The sequence below is a fragment of the Linepithema humile genome, chromosome 3 (assembly GCF_040581485.1).
Source record: "Linepithema humile isolate Giens D197 chromosome 3, Lhum_UNIL_v1.0, whole genome shotgun sequence".
NCBI lineage: Eukaryota > Metazoa > Arthropoda > Insecta > Hymenoptera > Formicidae > Linepithema > Linepithema humile.
This window is the reverse complement of record NC_090130.1, coordinates 31,228,500-31,248,651: the sequence shown is the minus strand read 5'-3', so window position 1 is coordinate 31,248,651 and position 20,152 is coordinate 31,228,500. Positions and strand designations below refer to the sequence as shown.

At 33.5% G+C, this 20,152-nt stretch overlaps 1 protein-coding gene and 1 long non-coding RNA gene across 6 annotated transcripts in view; one reads left to right on the top strand and one right to left on the bottom strand.

Moving 5' to 3' along the window:
* LOC105670393 (defective proboscis extension response 1) overlaps window positions 1–20,152 on the bottom strand; it is a 293,881-nt gene that overhangs the window by 151,055 nt on the left and 122,674 nt on the right. The window lies entirely within an intron of this gene.
* Window positions 5,778–20,152, top strand: part of LOC105670394 (uncharacterized) — a 181,398-nt gene continuing 167,023 nt past the window's right edge. For 2 of the 5 annotated variants that reach the window (XR_001100426.2, XR_010889100.1), the window contains exons 1-2: window positions 6,770–8,314; window positions 8,746–8,997. This is a non-coding gene — a long non-coding RNA (uncharacterized lncRNA). Of the gene's footprint in view, window positions 5,923–6,767; window positions 8,315–8,745; window positions 8,998–20,152 lie in introns of those variants that run through there. The other 3 variants (XR_010889101.1, XR_001100425.2, XR_010889102.1) reach the window with 3 other exon arrangements.

Below are 20,152 nucleotides of genomic sequence, written 5' to 3'. Positions count from 1 at the left end.
TGCAACAGAGCGTCGTTATTGCATTATAAAATAAAGCCTTTATTTATTTTAATTCTCAAGCAAAAGTACTAAATAAACCATTTATTTTATAAAGAAATAGTGATTTTAATAAAACTAAATACAAAAAAGACAATAAAATTTAAACAATCCAAAATCTCGAATTTTAGATTAAAAAAATGCTTTTCTTTTAAACAAAACAAATATTAACATTTTTATCATCTTCAAATTTTTTCCTCACACATACGCGCTATCCCATTTTATATATAGAAGTATGAAAATCAAATATAAAACAATGACGCGCCATTGAATTAATGTGCAATGAGGTCGCTGAAAATCAAATATTAATTCTAACGCTAATTCCTGATCTAACTTTTCTCATTCAATAGTGTGACCGGTGGAAGTAATGGCTCTCTGATGAAAATATTTGACTTTGACGTTAAAAGGTCTGCGTAAACATTTAGCAGTAGAGCATAATACTTTAAGAAAGGACCGGATCGAGAAGGGAGCGTACATATTTACATTAGACGATATCTCGGCGGGATTCCCATCGAAAGAGAATGCTTTTGTGGACGCGGCGATATATCCCGCCGTCGTGCTGACAGTTATGAATAGCCCGGTATTGTAAAGCCGGAGAAATTTCACTTGCTCTCGGTGTTCTCCCTCTTTCTACGATCCCGCGCGATGGAATCTGGCGAATATTTCTCTTATCGGAAACGCGTACTGATTCTGGCGTTTGTCTCGTTCGCATATCTTGCGATTTTTTTAAATTTCCCTTTCTACCCATCTTCACGCATTTATCTGGTATTTATTAAATTGTCGAAATTCATTACTAGAGCTATTTCATAATAAAAAAATTCATAATAAAAAATTTGCCGCTAAAATATTTGAAAGTAATTTGGAATTTTATTTATCAAATTTGATAGTTCAAAAATGAATCCAAATAAAAAATATTTTATTAATTAGAAAAATTGTTACGACAAGAAAAAGATACGAAATCTTTCTCATTTAGAGAAAAGGCTAAGCAAAATATTATGTTCCCTTTTTGTGAACGCATTTTAGCGCTGAAATTTCATCTTGCAAGAATCCTCTTGCAGAGTTCAATCTGGAAAGTGTACTCGTTCATAAAAAGCTAATATTTTGCCCAACGAGCCCAAAAACACGGGATACCGCAAATTGCAGCGTTGTATCGCGTCGTCTGAGAGACCAGAAACTTCCTGGCAGGAAGATCGTTACCCTCTTTCGAAATGCGTCGATGTATAAGTTACATTCGTTAGAGCTCGAGCATGAAAATAATTATTCCCCCTTAGAACATGGATAAAGACCGATGCGCGTAACATCTCCGCAAGAGGGCAAGAAGCGTGTGGTTACCATTATAACCAGCCAACCCTTGTAATTATCCAGTTACCGTGTATAGAGACGCGCATTTTCGTCCATACACACGTTGGAATCTCCAGGACTCGCGAAGCTTGGGGCCAGGAAAGACAGTCCAATTAACGTAGATCCAATTAGCGTAAAAAAATTCGTAAATCGTGATACTGGTGATAAGTTACTTAGATTTAGCGCGGTTGATTTTGCGCACAAAGGCAGGTTACATTATTTCACAAACTTGTTCGTCTTTCTTTGTCATCAGAAATTATTCGCAATAATGGCGTATGCAAATTAAATATTTTCTATGATAATTTATAAATATAACGTTTATTTATGCTCAATTATAGATTATTAATAGATTTAGCGTTTGTGTAAGTTATGTCTAACTAATTATAATTTCATAATGCTTGCATATTAAGATTTTGTTTTTTCTTTCTCTAAGTTTCTCTAATCAAATTATTTAAAAAAAATTAACGTAATATATTATCGACATATTGTCACATTATTGTGGTGTTAAAAAATAAAATAAATCGCGATTTGATCGTAAAAAACCGATACAAGCGATTGAATATGTATATACTATATACATATATATTATATATACCTATGTATGGTATAAACATGATAAAGCATAAACGTTGGATCTCGCACAAGTAACGATTTCTATATTCCTATATACTATTTATTGCAAAAATAACATTGCACTTTTGTTGCAAAATTTTGAAATAAAATTTGTTTAAATGAAATATAAATAAATTAATGTGACAAAGCCATTTTAATTCTTTAGTTATCTAATTAAATATCTATTTCATTTTAACAAGATAAAATTAATCCTATAATTGTGTAATTAAAAGTTCTTGATTGTAGCAATATTAAGCAAGCATTGTACTCGAGCAACATGTGAATAATTGTCATACTCGGGAGCAAGTTTCTTTGAAGCTGAGAGTTAAATCCACTTTTTGCAGTCAACGATAATAAAGCGTGGGTTAGCGTGTACACATAAAATACAATGTCAGAGAGAAACCGTTTCTATTTCTTTCCATAAAAATTCCATTGCCATTTTCACGGAACAAATTTCATTGTACAAATATCACGACGCAATGCAACTATTGAATGACAGATGGATCCTACCACAAAAATTCTCCTCTATTTGAAAGTGATTGTTAAAAAAAAGCAAAAAATTGCCGCGCGAGTATGTTTTTCGACGAGCTTTACTGCACCCGAGATCAAATCAACTAGTTAATTAATGAAGTGAAATGTCGAGAAACGCTCTTCTACACCGAAACTAAATACTCGTACACGCTACTCGTTCGTAATTGATCAGTAAATGCATTCGATAGCGCGCCGAATCCTTGCTTTTTGGAACACGTTTGCTTGTTAGCGCGATCCGTTTTCCAATTTGTTTTAGAAAGACCAACCACAAAAAAAGAATCCAAATAAATGCGCTTTGTTTTTAAGAAATACTTATTTTTCATGTTACTATTACATATTGTTGTTTCTAAACTTGAGATCGGAATACTGTTTCAAACAAGCAGTTCAAATATTGATTGATAAATTTTAATTACGCTTTTCTATATTTTTTTCATAAAATAATAACTAATTTTAAAAGTACATTAACAAAGAATAGCAATATGAACAGCAGAATAAAAAATATGCTTTTTACTCGATTGTGAAATAATGTAAGCATCCATAACAATAAAAGTAGGAAAAAATGTAAAATATGTTTTTATTTTCACGTGGAAACCATTTCGACCATTTAAACTTTTTTCGCGGCTTACATTTTATTTTATTCTCATTTTTCTAACGCAGCGTGGAAAACCGTAATGGATGGAAGAAGAAATGCAAACTTAAAAAAGAAGGAGCAGAAAAGAGGAAGAGTACGCTATACTGTCGTATTCTCGTTCAGAAAATAATTATCTCCTTTTAAAATTCCGAAAGAATAAACAGACGATAAAATAGGCGGCATATACGCGTCGATAAATTCGTAATTGTACGGTGATACACGCGATTAACTTCACTAGCTATCCCACATCTCCATAATCTCGCCAGCTGTTTCTATCTGAATTGACCCGCCTTACGCTCGCGTGTGTGGCTTTCGCCTATGTACCGCATATGTGCTTTCTGAGAACGCGTGGAGAACGGAAAAAGATCTTGATACAATTAACGAAGAAATTTTCAGCAGACTGCAACGTGCGCAAGTTTCACGTGCAAACGTTTAATAAGAATAGATAGAAAGTGAGAAATACAAACGACCGCTTTTCTCTCTTCATTCTCGCCTCACACAACCAATAGTTATTGCAGCAATTAAACAGATAAGCGATAAGATAGTCACATTTTCTCAATTTATATAATATACGGCAATGCATCATGAAATGATGCAAAAAGCATATTGCTACTTTAATAAAATAAAAGAAATCATGAATATAAAAATTATGTAAATTTTAAGTATAAGTATACATTGAGTTAAAATTATATTTTGTTTTATATCATTGTATACAAAATGTGTAGCATTATAAATTTAGTAAGGTACAATTGGATCTGTGTAATTAATAATTTGGTAACAATAACAATAACAAAAAGACAAAAACTAATAACTTAATAGAAAATATATTTCATGACCATATTTAACATTTACTTGTAAAAAATAATGTCATGTAAATGATGACTGCCTGCATAATTTGTTATGCAAATGTGTTGTATTAAATTATTACTCACCGGTCGACGAAACGCCACTGATCTCTCACCATCAATTCTATTGTTCTGGATATTCACTTTTGGACACAAGTCGATCGAAAAATTGCGCTAATTACGATCCCACATTGTTAATAAACACAATACGATAATCGTTCGGCACTCTCGATGTTTATAACACACGCGATGCATTTAGAACGAACAAATAACACGGAATGCAACGATGGCGGTGTTTGCTTACTGTGCATGCTTCGATATAGGAAAGAAAAATTTTAATTATTCAACGACAGCTTCATGCTATTCCGCGATTTGCAGCATTGACTCGCAATGACATAACCTTTAAAGGTTATAATCAAGAAATGGTTAATAGGTCTCGTTATTACGTACCTAAGCACTCTGAAAGTCCATTTGATATTTGCATTGTACGATCGCGATGTATTTTCAACGAGCAGTACTGAGAATGATGCGTCTAAACAACTAAATAACTAAATAATTATTACTTCGATAGAAGTTGACGCCAAGTGAACTCGACACGAAGCGTTCGCGTAACAGTCGCGAATATCAAAGGATACTATTAATCGCGATTACGTTAATTAATACTTCAAGATGATCACTCATTACTGAATTAGATATTTCCGATACTCGTTTCCGATACAGGCTAAATGCGCGGCAATGTAACGCGATCGCGGCGACGACGGCGAAATCGCGGGACACGTAGGCTGCGTTCCGAAATTCACCGCCAGTACTGAAAATCTACAATATACGTAACGTAAACTGCAGATTTTCAGTACTGGCAGTGAATTTCGGAACGCAGCCGTAAACTCTCGCAACGTACTTCGTGGAAGTCATCGCGTTAGTCAAAACAACGCTTGCGTTTGAGGGTACACAATCAGGTTAATAATTTCAATATCATAATAATGAAATGTAATGTAAAAATTATCCATGCCGCGTTCGCGTATTTGAGCATATTAATATGTAATTATTATATTTTATAATTTATTCATCAATTGATGAATCAATATTCACTAACGTTATAACCTCTTCGCTGAAATTTTCATTTCTCTGACTCTAATAAACGCGATGTGATGATCTGTCACATTGTACTTTTAACGTTTAATATAGATGCAATGCATTTAGAACGAGAAATTAACGCAGAATGCAATAATCGCATTATTTGTTTATTCATTACGTATTTCGATGTACATACAAAAAATTTGTTGTCCAACGGCAACTTTACGTCATCTCGAGTCTTTAATTATACATTTTCATCACGATGTTGCAAAATTAAGATCATATTAAGTTAAAATTCTATTTATTATCACATTGTTATTATTAGGCTCGAATATGCGACAATGCTATTAACTCTTACTTTATGTACTGAGTCGATACATCATTAGTTAATTTGATTAGTTAATTTAATTTGGTACGACATTATTAATCTCGTATACTTTCAATTTACTATTTTGACTTTAAATTCATTAACCAAGTTGACTTTTGAGTTAACTAAAAAAGTGTTTCATAACCCAGCTAAAAATTTATTTAAATAGCTCTAAATTTTGTAACCAACGATCATAACACGCGAGTGCTCAGAGACATCGAGAGAATGTCCAAAATTTATCTAGAAAATGCCTAATCGGTAATTTAAGGTATAAATTATACACTGTGTAATATATATATATATTATACATCATACCAGTTTTTAGTTTGACTAGTGTGGTCACTTTCACTTGATTACGTCATCACGAAGCACTTAACGACAGTTAGATGTCTCACTACGATCACTTCGTATCGTTGTGCGTTAGCTTGTCGAAAACGACCCTGTGTCCACGAACGAGTGTCGGAAATATCGAAAAAGTCAAATCGGTAATTATTTTAAAATGTTGATTAATGTATGCAATAGCAACTTTACCGCAAGTGCTTCCTTTTGAGTCCACTTAGTGCAGCTTTCATTGAATCTATGGTGCAATGAGATGCATCACTCATGATTACTGCTTGTTCGAAATGAATCGCGATCGACCATTGAGTGAGCTATCGAGTGAGCTTTCGGAGTAGTTAAGTAGAGTAGTTAACGTTAATAATGATTAACTATTTCTCGATTATACGAGCTTTTGGCGATTATGTCTACCATCGCGAATCAGTGCTACAAATTGCGAAACAACGTAAAGTTGCCGTCGGCAACTTCACTGGCGGATTGAAATTATCGCAGATTTTTAGATGAATATTCATTGCAATAATATGCATTTTTTCCATAAACTTTGTTTTTTTGGCATTTATATATTATTCAATAGATGCAAATATATTTTACTAAAACATTAAAATATAAAATATAATATTATTAGAATATATAAAAATTATTTGATTTATTAGTTATATTAAATGCAAACAAAAAGCAGACGAATTAATAGAATCAATGCAAATATGCGAGAGTAACTTATTTTAATTACATTTTCTGCATATTGTTCCTTTTTTTCTCCAAACCAGAATATACACGTATGTTATTTTAAATGCAGAAAGTGCAAGAAATTACAGCTAAAAGAAACAGACATAATACTAACATTTTTATTTTGACTTTTGAATTGTCGCTGGCTGGCACAGTAAACAGTGCAGAGTGCTCGTTTTTTTTTAACGAGTCATGTAATCACCAAGAGCTTACTTTTCGGTAAACTTTTTTTTAAAGAAAAAGTGATATTGCTCTCGTATTTTATGTGTGCTTTTTTCGTTTAGAACAAACCCATGTGTAAAGAAATGTTGAACAAAGTCAAAAACTGAATAACATTAACTCGTATTGTATTACAAAATTTCAAAATAGCAGTGAATAAGACAAGTCATGTTATAATATATAGTGTAATATGTAAATCATAGTTATTTAATTAGTTTATATAGATAATGTTGTGTTTTTCTTTTTTTGTGCAAATTTAGAACAATACATATTTTATTGCATAAAAAATGTAAAAAAATATAAGAAATTATGACTAGAAGAAATAGATTTAATATTATCATTTTTATTCTGATTTTAACTTGGCGCCAGCTAGCAGGATGGGTAACACTGTAAGATGCTTGTTTTTCTCGATGAGTTACGTACGCACTGTTTACTTCACGTCGATTCGGAGAAATAGCGGGATCACTCGCGTTTGTTTCGTGCCTTGTGCGACTTGTGTTTTCTTTCCACTCGGAATTAACTAGGTATCTAAGGTGACTACGTATTAGAATATTTCGAAAAGAATGACCATAATCGTAATGTATTATTGAGAACATGCGATTACTATCAATATATACATAATCATGTTTTTCGCTATTTCTAACCTATCTATCTATTGCGTCATATTGAGCTGCTGTTTCTTAGAATACGTATTTCACATCGTGCCATCAAAATAAGAATAGTAAAATCATCATTGGATATATAACACCATTCAAAACAGTTTTCGAATTAGAGTTGTTTAATTTATTTAATTGGATATTATAGCGTTTGTCAATTTTTGCACGTAATGTTATCTGGTGGATGTCGCAGGGAAGCAATGCGTAATCAAAATCGTGTTACTAACTTGATGTTGATCGCCTATTATTCGCATTGCGTTGTATGCATTGCTTTTGAGAATGAATTGAATTTGTTCTGTATTTCCGCGTCTTTTACTCGAAAGTTTTTATTTGAAAGTGAAATTCGCGTGCGAACAAATATCAGAAGTATCGAAAAATGTAACAAGTAATCGTCGCAGTTATCAGAGGTATTGAAAAATAACGGTTGTATTAATTAATACGTATAGTCGTTTATAACTGCATTTTTTAATTATTTTAATCTCGTATCATATCGAGTCGACTTCTTTGACTAACTGAATATCCTTTTGATCGATTTACTACGTTATATTATTACGTTTACTTCATGTTGTTTGCTCACTCAAAGTATCGCGAGTACGTGCGGTGGACGGTATGATAGCGACATCTAATGGTCGTGACAAAATATGTATTTTTGTAATGAACATTAGCTTACAATGATTAGCGCAATGTCGGTTAACATATTATTGTTTTTTGAATTTTTCTAAAGTGGAATCACGCGCATGTGAAAAGTATTCGGAGTGCTAAATAGATTGACGGCATATTTTGTAATTCATGTTACGGTCAAAGTGTGTTGTCGATAAATAAATGCCGAGAGTGTCGGGCTTATGTAATCGTAATTAGTTGCGTATTACGAATCGATTTGTATAGGCGATTCTCTGCAGCAAAGAAGCAACAAGATGACATCAATTGATTATTGACATCGGTGAGCATTTTTATAATTATATTATTTATTTTTTGCGCAACCACATGAGTTTATTCATTTTTATTTATTAATGATTATTATATACAAGGTGTCTTAAACTAACTATATTACCCGTTAATAGCAGATTTCTAAGGTTTCTCATATGATAAGGATATAAAAATTAATATGCGACATGCCTGAGCGCGTGAATTTTTGACAATTTGATTATTCAATTTTATTCACTATTTTATTTAATTAATTACTCAATTTTAAACACTTCGAATTTGTAGCCTTGATATTTTGATATAAAAATTTTTGTTTCTAAATGATCTTAGGAATCTGCTATTACCGGGTGATAGAGTTGGTCTAGGACATTCTATATATAACTTATATACCTAACTATAGTATTGTTTCGGATATCATTGTAATATAAATGTATTTATATTTTACAGATAAACTTTGTGCGCGTAATCGGTGCTACGATATATATTTGTTTCGTCATAATGTAATAAAATACGCGTTCCGTTTACAGTGAATCGTGCGATTTTCGCATTTGGGTACGCACGCGAGCAATGCGTGCGCCGCGAACGCGTGTGAGTGTCGCGTGAGAGTGTCGCGTGTGAGTGCCTCGTGTGAGTGCCTCGTGTGAGTTCTCGTGTGAGGACTGCTGAGAGGTGAAGAAGGCCCAGAAGGCATCGACTACGGTAAGTAATTTTGTAATTTAATAAGTGTACATTTTTAATCTTAAAAGACATAATGTCATTTCTCTTCAAATTATCTTGTATGAGATTCTACAAGTTCAGTAAAAAAATTATATTTTCATCTCTACAAATGTGATAGTTGCAAAAAGTATATTATATTAATGTGCAAATATAAAATCTTGTACATATTCTCGCACATTAATTAGATTTTAACTCAATTTCCTTCAGGGTAAGTTTTATTATATTTTAACATAAACGCTTACTTGCACATATAAATTGTGAGATATTTTATTATGGCTCTCTCGCGATTTTTTCTCTCATGTCGGCCACCTATTTTAGTACTCTTATAAATGATTGTCTCTTCGAATTGAGAATTATTTGCTCTCAAATGACATTTTCTGATAATTATGCACGATAATAATAGTAGCAGTTATATGAATGCGCATCATTCAATGATAGTACCGTAATTCAACATCGTGATTGGAAATTTGAAAGCAGTAAAGTGTCGATAATCGCTGTTTTTCGTATTTGCGCATACTTCGACGTTAATTTCGTTAAATCCGGAACAAAAGCGAACACGGTTGCGATTTGGCGAATCGGCGTATTATGGTTATCGCTAATTAGCTCGCGCGGTATATTACACGCAGCAGCAACGGGACTTTTATTTTGTCGTGATTGCGCGCATCGCGGCCGTTGCCGACGTGATTCATGCGCCAGAGCGAAAATAATTTGTGGCGGCACCGGCGTAGCGATTGCGATTGTAATTGCTCGCGCATATCCCTGGTATATGAAGTCATACGTTTCAAATGTCCCCATAAAGCAGTTATATTAAATTGAGAGGGATCGCACAACCATCCGGTTACCCGATCGGGTTCGTCCTAAAATTTATCCGGCACATGATACACACTCGTCGAGATTCTGTCTCGTGCAGTTTTTCACGCGCTCTTCACACGTGGCCGCGTTCTTTCAATTTACCATCGAAATTCTGCAAATTTGTTGCAAATTTGGATGTTCGCCAAAATTCAAGTCCACCAGCAACGATATAACTATTACCGGTGATAACGTTATATGCATCAACAACCGATGAAAAGTTATAACGACGTAGTAGTTTTTTTTTAATGAAAAGTTTCTAATCGTTTTGTATAAATTTGCATTTATAAAACTTTGCTGGAAATAATTAATGCAATCCTCTTTAACCGTCTGTCGAGGAAATATTAATAAAAGCGTGATATTGATTTCTATTACATTTCTATTACATTTAAAATAACTTTGCCATTTTATAAAATACATAATAAGAAGTATTGACATATGGTATGAGTAACTTAGGAAAGAAACTTTTCATAATTATGTTAATGTTGTTTTGATAATTTATATTATGCATTAATGAATTTTAACTAACCGTTTTAAAATTGAAATTTCATAAAGAATAATGTTAATTATTCAAATCTACTTTTTTTCTTTTATTCTGTAATATTTTCTTTATATATTTTGATCAGTGCTGACATGAATATTAAATCTTGAATTTTTTTTCATTTTTATTAATCAAATTAGAATATTCCTTATCCGACTCGTATTTTAAGCCTACTTTGTTAGCCTATTTTTTTATTTCTTTTTCAATTTACTTGTACAATTATATTTAATGGCTCTTGTCTTTTTAATTGTGAGGATTTGTACAATTTACCGACTGTTTTGGAAATGTTTATTAAAATTACATAAAAAGTCTGGTTTTTCCCTAATTTATGTTGACGGATGAGTGAAGGATAACATTTACGAATTTACTGCGAGAGTCATTGCAAGCGACGCTGCGGCAAAGACAGCGAACATTATTCCAGACTCGTTTATTTCGCGGAGGCCCGCAAAACCTTCACGAGATGCAGCCGTTCTTCACATTATCCTTCTCTTGCACGCTGCCGTAAATGCCTGAAACGCCGCTTTTGTTGATCCGTACGCTCGCGAGAAAACGAGCCTGCGGCGCGTTGCGGATTAAAGCGCGGAAACGCTATTCTGACATCTTTCTTGACTTCGCTTTGTCCCGTGCGGCGGGAGCTTTGCGTGCTTTCGTATGGGTCCTACGGAAAAGAATGAGAGAGAGAGAGAGAAAGACAGAATGGGTAGAAGATGCCGGGGCGCTGTTTAAAAGGACACAACGCGTTCGCCGCGTAATGAGGAGTGCCGTGCAAACTCCGACGAGAAATCGTTAGCGCTATACTCGTTAGAACGGTTAAACTCGTAACGCAATTATCCCAGTTATGTGCAAGATCTTGCTCGTTCGTAGTTCACATCGGGTATGTTAACTCTCATGTTGTCGTGTACGAAATCGAGCGACGTTCTTGTTGTTACGTCGCGAGCACTTCGCGAGCGGATCTCCTTAGAAATTCGCTTTCGCAGTTTCGTCTTAGAAGTGCAGGCAGTCGCGATAATAAATCGGGACAGACGGCATACATTAAAGACATAGGAACGAGAATGAAATACTGTAAAATGGAGTTATATCACGCTAGAAAAGATAATAATATGCTATTACTTAACACTTTTCGTAATATCCAAGAAAACAATATATGCTACTTTTTTATCTTCCACTCGTTTCTCTTTGAACTATTTTCTTTCAGTGTTTCGTACGGCGGAATTAGTATTCAATTCGGTTCATAGTCTGAATTGTGTAAGAGAATTTGCGATTCGTGATGAATTAGTACAGAACGGATTGAGCTAAAAGGGTGAAAAACGTATTTCCCGGCGGGGATTACCTAGCGCTAATGGAAATTGGGGAGATTATGAGAACGCGCGAGGAGAACATCTTAAATATGTCCTCGTAGCTGCCACGACGGAAAATTTGTGTCGCACTGCTCTCGCGGTGTCTTCGTAACAGCCGCACCGACACCGGTGTGCGCGGCCGCATATACGAGCACGGGAGTGCGTGTGTGTGTAGCCGGCCGTCTTAAGGTACAAACCCCGAAATTTATCGCCACTAAACACGACACCCCGAAAACCCGCCTCGGTACCTGTTCGCGAAATTGCGCGGGGATCCCGTAATACGTATCGCCGGGATCTCCACGATATAGAAGCTCCTTATTCGTATGTGCACGCGTCTCAACGTCAACAAAAGCGGGACGGACGAGCTCCTATACTACTGTCACTATGCTACGAAATTGACACGATTGCCCTGAGAATTCCATTTAAGTTATCCGAGATAACTCGGGTGTAGAGAGCCAGCTTTTAATAAAAATCTGCTTTTTTTTTCTTTGCAACATTAATTATGCTATATTTTTAATATAAACTTTTTGTTCATAAAATAAATATTAATTATGAATACTTAATATATGAAATGTTAGATTGTAACATAAAATTTGTAAAATTTGTAAAGTTTATTTGATATTGAAAATTTTGCCAGTCTGTTTCTTACATATTTACATATATTGCATATTCAATATTCTACACGTTTAAGTTCAAATTTATTTCTAAATATTTTGTAATATTATTTTAACAAAATATTACATTTTCTCGCAATTTATAATAGACCAGTGATTTATCGTGTGCTTAAAAATGGAATAAAAATTAAAGATTTCGCGAAATCATAATTTAGAACTGTTAGAAGCCATGTTAATAGAGTTATGCAAGATATTTGAAAATTAACATGAATTGACATAGATCCGAACGAAGCAACACGGGGTTAAAGATGTACAATGTACCTTACATTTGTGATAAATTTATGTTCAACAAAGATAATACTGAGCAGTCTATCAGTCGATTAGTATGCAAGGAATTATCTTTATAAATGTTTAACTCGATACTTCATTAATGAGATATTTAATATTGAACATTAGGGTTGGCAAATAGGGTCGATAAAGGGTCAAGCAAATAGGATTCTCACGCTGATTTTATTTCCTGAAGCGCAAGGTTAATTTAAGTTTTTTCCGATAATACGATGCTTATGTATGTTTTACATAATTGGGTTACTAGCTTACCGTGCAATCTGATATCCTGATATAGCCGCTTAAATACATATGTATATGCCTATAAAATTAAATAGTTTTAATATTTTAATTGTTATCGTAAAATATCTTTAGGTCAATCCAAATTTGGGCTAAACTCATGAAAGATAAATGGCGAATTGAGATGAAATAATTCAGTAACTACTGAAATGTTCTTCGATAATGAAACCAGTACGTAATATTTCTCTTGAGCCGTAATATTTTTGGTAGACCCGAGACAGCTTGTACACAGTTGTATACTTGACAGCAATGTATTATTTCTCGCTTGCACGGATTTACCGCTCGGTGCACAAACGGCAGACGGAAACGTCGGTGCACGTACACATCCGTAATAATGTTGATGAGTGTAAAGGCTGCGGAACGCGAACAATGAAATCGCTGCGGATTGCTCGAGTGAGCAGCTCCAGCGGCGTAAGTCCGGTAATATTTAGTGATAAAGCGATGGAGGTGAAATGAAGTGAACTATCTAAGGTATTCACAATACGTCCCGCGCACGTACAGACACAATGAATTATGATCTAGCGGCGCGCGATGTCAGTAGCTCTCAGCGTTCTCGCGGGACCACTCTACGTCTGTGTTTGCGTTTTACGCTCACACGTTTACCGAGCGTTTACTGCGTGCGAATTGCGTAATCACGGAACTCGCTCGGACTTTTTTATCATGACATTAACCCACGCTAGCAGGAATTCCGGATTATCCCGTAACGGCAAATTTTTATCATCTACATTTACTATGCACTATGCAAATGGGCGTGTAAAATGACTAATTAAAGGGCGTAAATCTCCGTTTTAAAACGTGTCGCGTGTAAGATAACAGAGTAGTCACTATACCTCGTTATTCACATTACTTTGCAGCCTTCTCAGATACTTTCTACACGATTAATTAAAAACTTATAACAGAATTAAATTGATATATATAATTTAATGAATATCTATTACATCGTAATTACTTAAAGTTGAAAGAAATCTCGTCAATTTCTAATTCATGATAGACATTATGTATCAACTACTTAAAAATATGTACATTTTTTGTGAAATAACAAATGTGCATATTTGATATCTATATATTATCAATTTATTCTAATTATTCTAATTTTAATCAGTATATTTTAATTACACAAATTTATTCTAATTATTCCAAATTTTTCAATTATTACATTTAGATGCATACAAAGTGGAATATAATTAACGTAGTGAAATTAAACTCTCTGAACCTTATTATTTGTTAAAGAGAGCACGAAGTCACGACAACGAAAGCGGGTGTGATTGAGCACCACGGATCATTCGAACTTCTCTCGACACTAATATAAATTCCTCTTATGCTTGCTTTCTCGCGCGCAGCTTGATATCTGATTTAAAGTTGATATAGGTCGACCGTTAATTTTTTCCCATTTTATCGTCCGACGTTTCCCAAAATAAAAGAGGATACAGAGAACCCAATTGCGATTCACGGGTGCCAATAAATTTTCAACTCAGCTCGGGATTATCGTAGTGCATGTTATCTGGTTGCTCATTGAAAACAAAATGTATAAACCCTTCGATATCTTTTTTATTTATAATGATAAAACTTGCGGATTAAAGAGAAAGGAAGAAAAAGATTTTTTATTTATGAAAGTTTCTTTTTTGTGAAAAAATCTTAATAATTACCGATTGCGTATTATCGGATTTTACCGATATCTCTTATTTTTTATTTATAATTTGATCATAATTCACTTTGCTCATCGACTACAATAATATTCTCATAATACAAATTTCCAAAACTAGGTCAAATTCTAATTTGCATTTTTTAAATAAAAGTTATTGGGCAGAGATTTTAATAGTTTTAACAACATTCTATAATTACTTTAATTAATTTTTAACAAATATTTATTAAAATAAAATGCAAATGTATAGTAATGTAATAAAGAACAAAAATCAAATTTTTATTTATAAAATTTTTCGTCCTTGTATTGTAAAATTATTTATTGGGTTTCTTTTGATATTACACTGTTATATCGAACATTGAAAAAGCGAATCCCCATATATAAGCATGATATATTTCTCATTGGGTGGTATATTGACTGTTTTTATGGCTTTAATAAATGTTATTGTTTACATATAGGTGGTATAAATGCGTGTGTGTATGTGTGTGTGTACAGAGTGATAAAAAAGATAGGTGCCATAAATTTGAAATAGGTCCTCTACATCAAACTATTAAAAATAAATTCAAGCATTTATTCGTTTATAAATGTTTTATTTTTGAGTTGTGCAACGCGTTCTTATTCTTACAGAATTAATCTTTTTCGAATTTATATTTTATTTTTATTATTTTAAATTGTGATAAATGTTGAAAAATTTTTTGCTTTAGATCTTTAAATATTTTCTAACATATTTTTCCATACTACTAAGCATTTGACATGTTTATTTATTTGCTTTTGTTTTTCAATTTTTTTATAAATACTGGTCCTATCTCCTATTACGATTACGTTTTATCTGCGTCGAGGTATTTTCGCAAATTGCGACGAATCTAGTTAAACCGGTGCATACTTCGCACTGACGCAAAAAACAAGAGAGAAAAAAAAAACGAAAAATCTAGTTAACATATCCACTCGCGTGGCGCCCCATCGTTAAATTCGTCCGACGGGCCGCGACGAGACTGTTATCCGTTTGTTTGCTTTCTATTTACGGGCGTCGCCTCGCGAAATTAAGAGAAATCGTTTGGCTGAGGGCGTGCGTGTACAGAGTGTTTCGTAGTTCCCTCTAGTTGGGAAATGTCAGTTCCACTTTTCGTTTCCTAACGTATTTGTCCGCTGTGAAACAAATATAATTCCTTTCGAAATTGGACTTTATCATAGAAAATAATGGATTAAGTTTTCAATTTTGCTCTTTTATTATATTTAATTAGATCAAGTCCTTTAATAGCTAAAGAAAAGATTCCCGGAATTATGAAATATCTAGCAATTAATATATAAACTAATATTATCAATAATGTGCATATTCTTTATTGTAATTGCCATTTTTTTTTTTTTTTATAATTACAAGACAGTATTGCAAAAAATTGAAAAAAAGTTTAAGAAAGAGTGTAGAAAAATATAAAATAATATGATTTTTTTTTAAATACGGAAAAAAATTTAATTTCCATAATAATCTAGGAAATATACATAATTCTAAGATATTTTCGGAATATTGTGAGCAACTGTAACTTTTGATCGATACGCATATTTCCGAACTCTCTTTTGATTGATATTTCTTTGAAAATACACAGCGTATCTTGCGTAAAACTTCATTTTGCCGGAACTATTTGACGAAAAATGTACTTGTTTTTCTGCCGATGTGCATCGCTAAAAAGGGGTAAATTTGCGTCGGGAGAGAAAATTCGCGAGTGGCGTCTCGTGGACTGAAAACTTTCGCGGTTCCCCAGCGTGTCGTTTTGCACGGCCAGAGCCGAAAACAAAATCCAGATTGCAAGAGGGGTTTAAAGTTTTCCGCGACGAAATCTTCGGTCGAACTGTTATGTCTGACGATGTCGGGTAGATGCAGTCGCGACAACGGCATATCGTTGAACGTGAGCGGAAGAAAGACAGTAGAATTGGTAGAAATGGCTACAAATGCGAGAATCTGCGTTTTCAGGTCTCCGAACTTTATGGAGATATACGGGCATTCGCTCTTTCGATGCGCGGATAGAAAAGGCACACGTCAATAATGTACTTCCCCAAGTTATAACGATAAAAATGACGTTGTTATTCGCAGCGTGTCTTTCGAGAGTGTCAGTGATGAAAGTGTTGAGCGCGGTTCATTAAATTCTCGCTTAATCACTTGTTATTAATAACATATTGTAATATTTATAAGGTAAAATCAACACATAATATCAACAAGAGACTTATGAGGTATTTTTAGTTGAAAACAATTTCTCCGGCATCTTTTGCTGTTTCTTCCAAAATAAACAAATATTCTTTGCAATAGCGGAAATGTTTGAATCATTGAACTACTTTATTCTTGCAATAAACTGCTGTTTATTTTCTGTTCTGATACTTTCTAAAATACATATCTCAAGTCGTTTTAAAATAAAATCGGATTATCTCTGTAATAACGTCACAATTTTTTGCTCTGGTTTGCTGTAGTCTATGCGTAAAATTAGAACAGCCATGCTGCTGACCGGACGGATATAACTAAAATTATAAAATAGATATTGATATCATCGAGCGGAAAGCCTTGACGTCCTGATTTCTGAATTTATCCACTTCATGGTCAAATGCTTAATTTTAACGATTTATTTAGGATCATTTTTGCGTCATAGTAGTATATCGCAGTTGTAAATATTACTATATTATCTCGAGAATTCAAAGAGATGAAAAGATGTACGGATACTATATGTATATGTGTTATTGCTACTCGTTTCTATTTATCTTTCGCCTATCTATTGTTAATCTTGATCAACAAAATAACCTGCTTGATGGAGGTGTCTTTGCTTTAATACCGTCACATCCATCTTTTAGGATCGATAAAGAAACGGCCAGCGGTGGCTTTTAATGGATGTATGTATCTCCATTATCGGCATTATGTACCATTATGTGAAACATTAATGTTGGAATAAAAAGTGATTCAAAAACTGCCGTCTATAGATCAAACGACATGTATTTATATGAATCAAAATATTCGCGATTATATATAATACAGCACTCGATGATTCAACCACCACTGACTATCGCTCTACGAACATTTTTTACCTACACACGTTCAAAATTCACCGTAATTGAGAGCGATTTCATATCCGTTCTTTATTAACAAATACGAATTAATCTTCATAACACTTCCTCCCGTAAATGATTTCATTTGTATTTCGTTCGAAACTTCAGTTATTAAACGCCAATTGAACTAGAATATTGTTAGTTTATGTCGGATATGAAAAGTAATTAATAGCTACATCATTATCATATTACTGTAATTAAATTATGTAATGAAATTCCATGAGTTGTAGCACGGTAATCCAATTAACGACATCGCTTCCACAGCTCTATCACTGACAGAGTAATTATATGATCTGTAGTTAAAAATTCTGCACGTTAATACAGTGATATTGATTGAAGTGTGCATTAGATATGCGTGCTTTCTGATTTTCTAACGAACACTTAGAACTGAAAACTGTAAAATTTGATATAAACGAATAGTATCGTAATGTTTGGCACTATACGTTTTATTTTACTTTTTCTTGACGCGGGAAACAGGAATTTCCGACGAGACGAAATTAAAAGGAAGTAAAGTGGAGATTGCTCTCGAAGGACGCCTGTTGGAAGAAGTTAAGTACAAACGGCAGGTTCTTTTTCTCCGTGAATGATAGACCGTGAATCTTAATGCGATGCAAATCCAGGCGTTTCGCGGGAAAAAGTTTCGATGCAGTGGCGCCATAAATCAGGAACCCGCCTGAGATTCAATTTAGTGACGTCGGCGCACAGCACAGTTTCTGTAGTTAATTAATCTTCATAATCTTATGACGGGCCACAGGGTCTCGGGACATTCTTCCCGCAGATCTCAATCTGAAATAGGCAAAATATGCGCCATTCCATTTCTCTGAAAAGACTATTTAAGCTTAATTTTGCTCTGTCAAATAATTAGGTTTATAATCGGAAATGTTGAAGTAATTAAAATATCCTAAATTAAATTAACATACGAATTTGTATAATATTAAAAAAAAAGTTTTATACGATGTAAAATTTTTAACGGAAAGTCGTTGTATCCAGAAGTTTTAGGAACACGTAAATTTTTCGATTTATCTTCTTTTTTAAGTAGGTTAACTCTTGCGGTTAGCTTTATATTGTTGATACGCTTTTAATGTAGTTTAATTTTGCTGTTCAAACTTTTTTATAACATATACATCAATTATATTTAAAATATTGTGATAATTTAACTTTTTAGTTTTGATTTGTGTTATTTTTGTTCTTATATATATTAATTATAATTTATATATGAAATTTGGATTACATATATGATATTTTAATATTGACGAAAACAGAATAAAAAGAAAAAATTAATATTTTTTACGAAATTAATATTTTTTATGAAACGTTCGTAGTTTATCACTTGCAATTTTATAGCCTGTCCTGTCTTGTAAGAACAATACACCCTTATTTTTTGAAAATTTACGTCACAGTTGGATTACCATTAATAAATCTCCGTCGCCGTTTTATTCAGCAAATACACTTCATTTATAAAACACATAAATAAGTGCCTCAAAAGATATTCCGTCATAAATTTTTTTTCACGCCAGTAGCCTGTTCATAACAGAAAAAATTATATGCCATTTTAAGTAATATAACTACACGCTTTTAAATTTGATTAATTGCAGTGTTTCTCGACGTTTATCTCAGAGCTGTATTTTTTCTTTCAAAGGAATTTCGTTTCGAGAAATCCAATAAAAAGCCACTAGCAGACTGTACAGACTGACTATTTACGTGCGAAAGGCGAAATTGAAGTGCGTTCCAGCGCGCGGAAATTTTTTATTTGCGATTGAAATGCATTTTCACTCGTTCAGCAACAAGAATCCGGCTTTGACTTCAAACGGACGGGAGCCCGTTTTCAATTTTGGACTAATGTTTCATTGCGTTGTGTTACTTTAGTTTTAGTCGTGGCACACGGGGCTACTTTCTGTTACAGTGTGGATGTGCCTTCTGCACATGACTGACCCAGACATGTGTCTCAGAACGTATTCACAAGGATTATTTCGGGATCCATAGAGGGTGAGACTCGGAAGATTAATTCACAGGTTCTCATCGATAGCATCGTGTATAGAAGTTCTGTTACACAGGGTTCTTAAACGCTGTTTTAATCGCTGCACGTTTTTTTGTCAATTGTACGACCAATTTTATCGAAATGTTTCTCAAAATCTATATAATTACAATTTACATATAAAATTCTAATATGAAATAAAGAAACGGAAAATCACGAAAATATATATAAATATCGTAACGTCATTCGACGTTTCACAAAGCAATGTTTTCGTTCTTTCAAATAATACATCCATATATAACGTTTTCATAGATGATACTATCACTTTTTATTTCCGGTTACACATGCTGAAAAACAAGATTCTAAAGATTATCAGAAACAAAACATACTATTACTGCCTTTTATAAACAAATTCCAGCGTATCGATTTAATATGAAGCATACAGTATGTTCTGTATGTTTATAGGTGCCT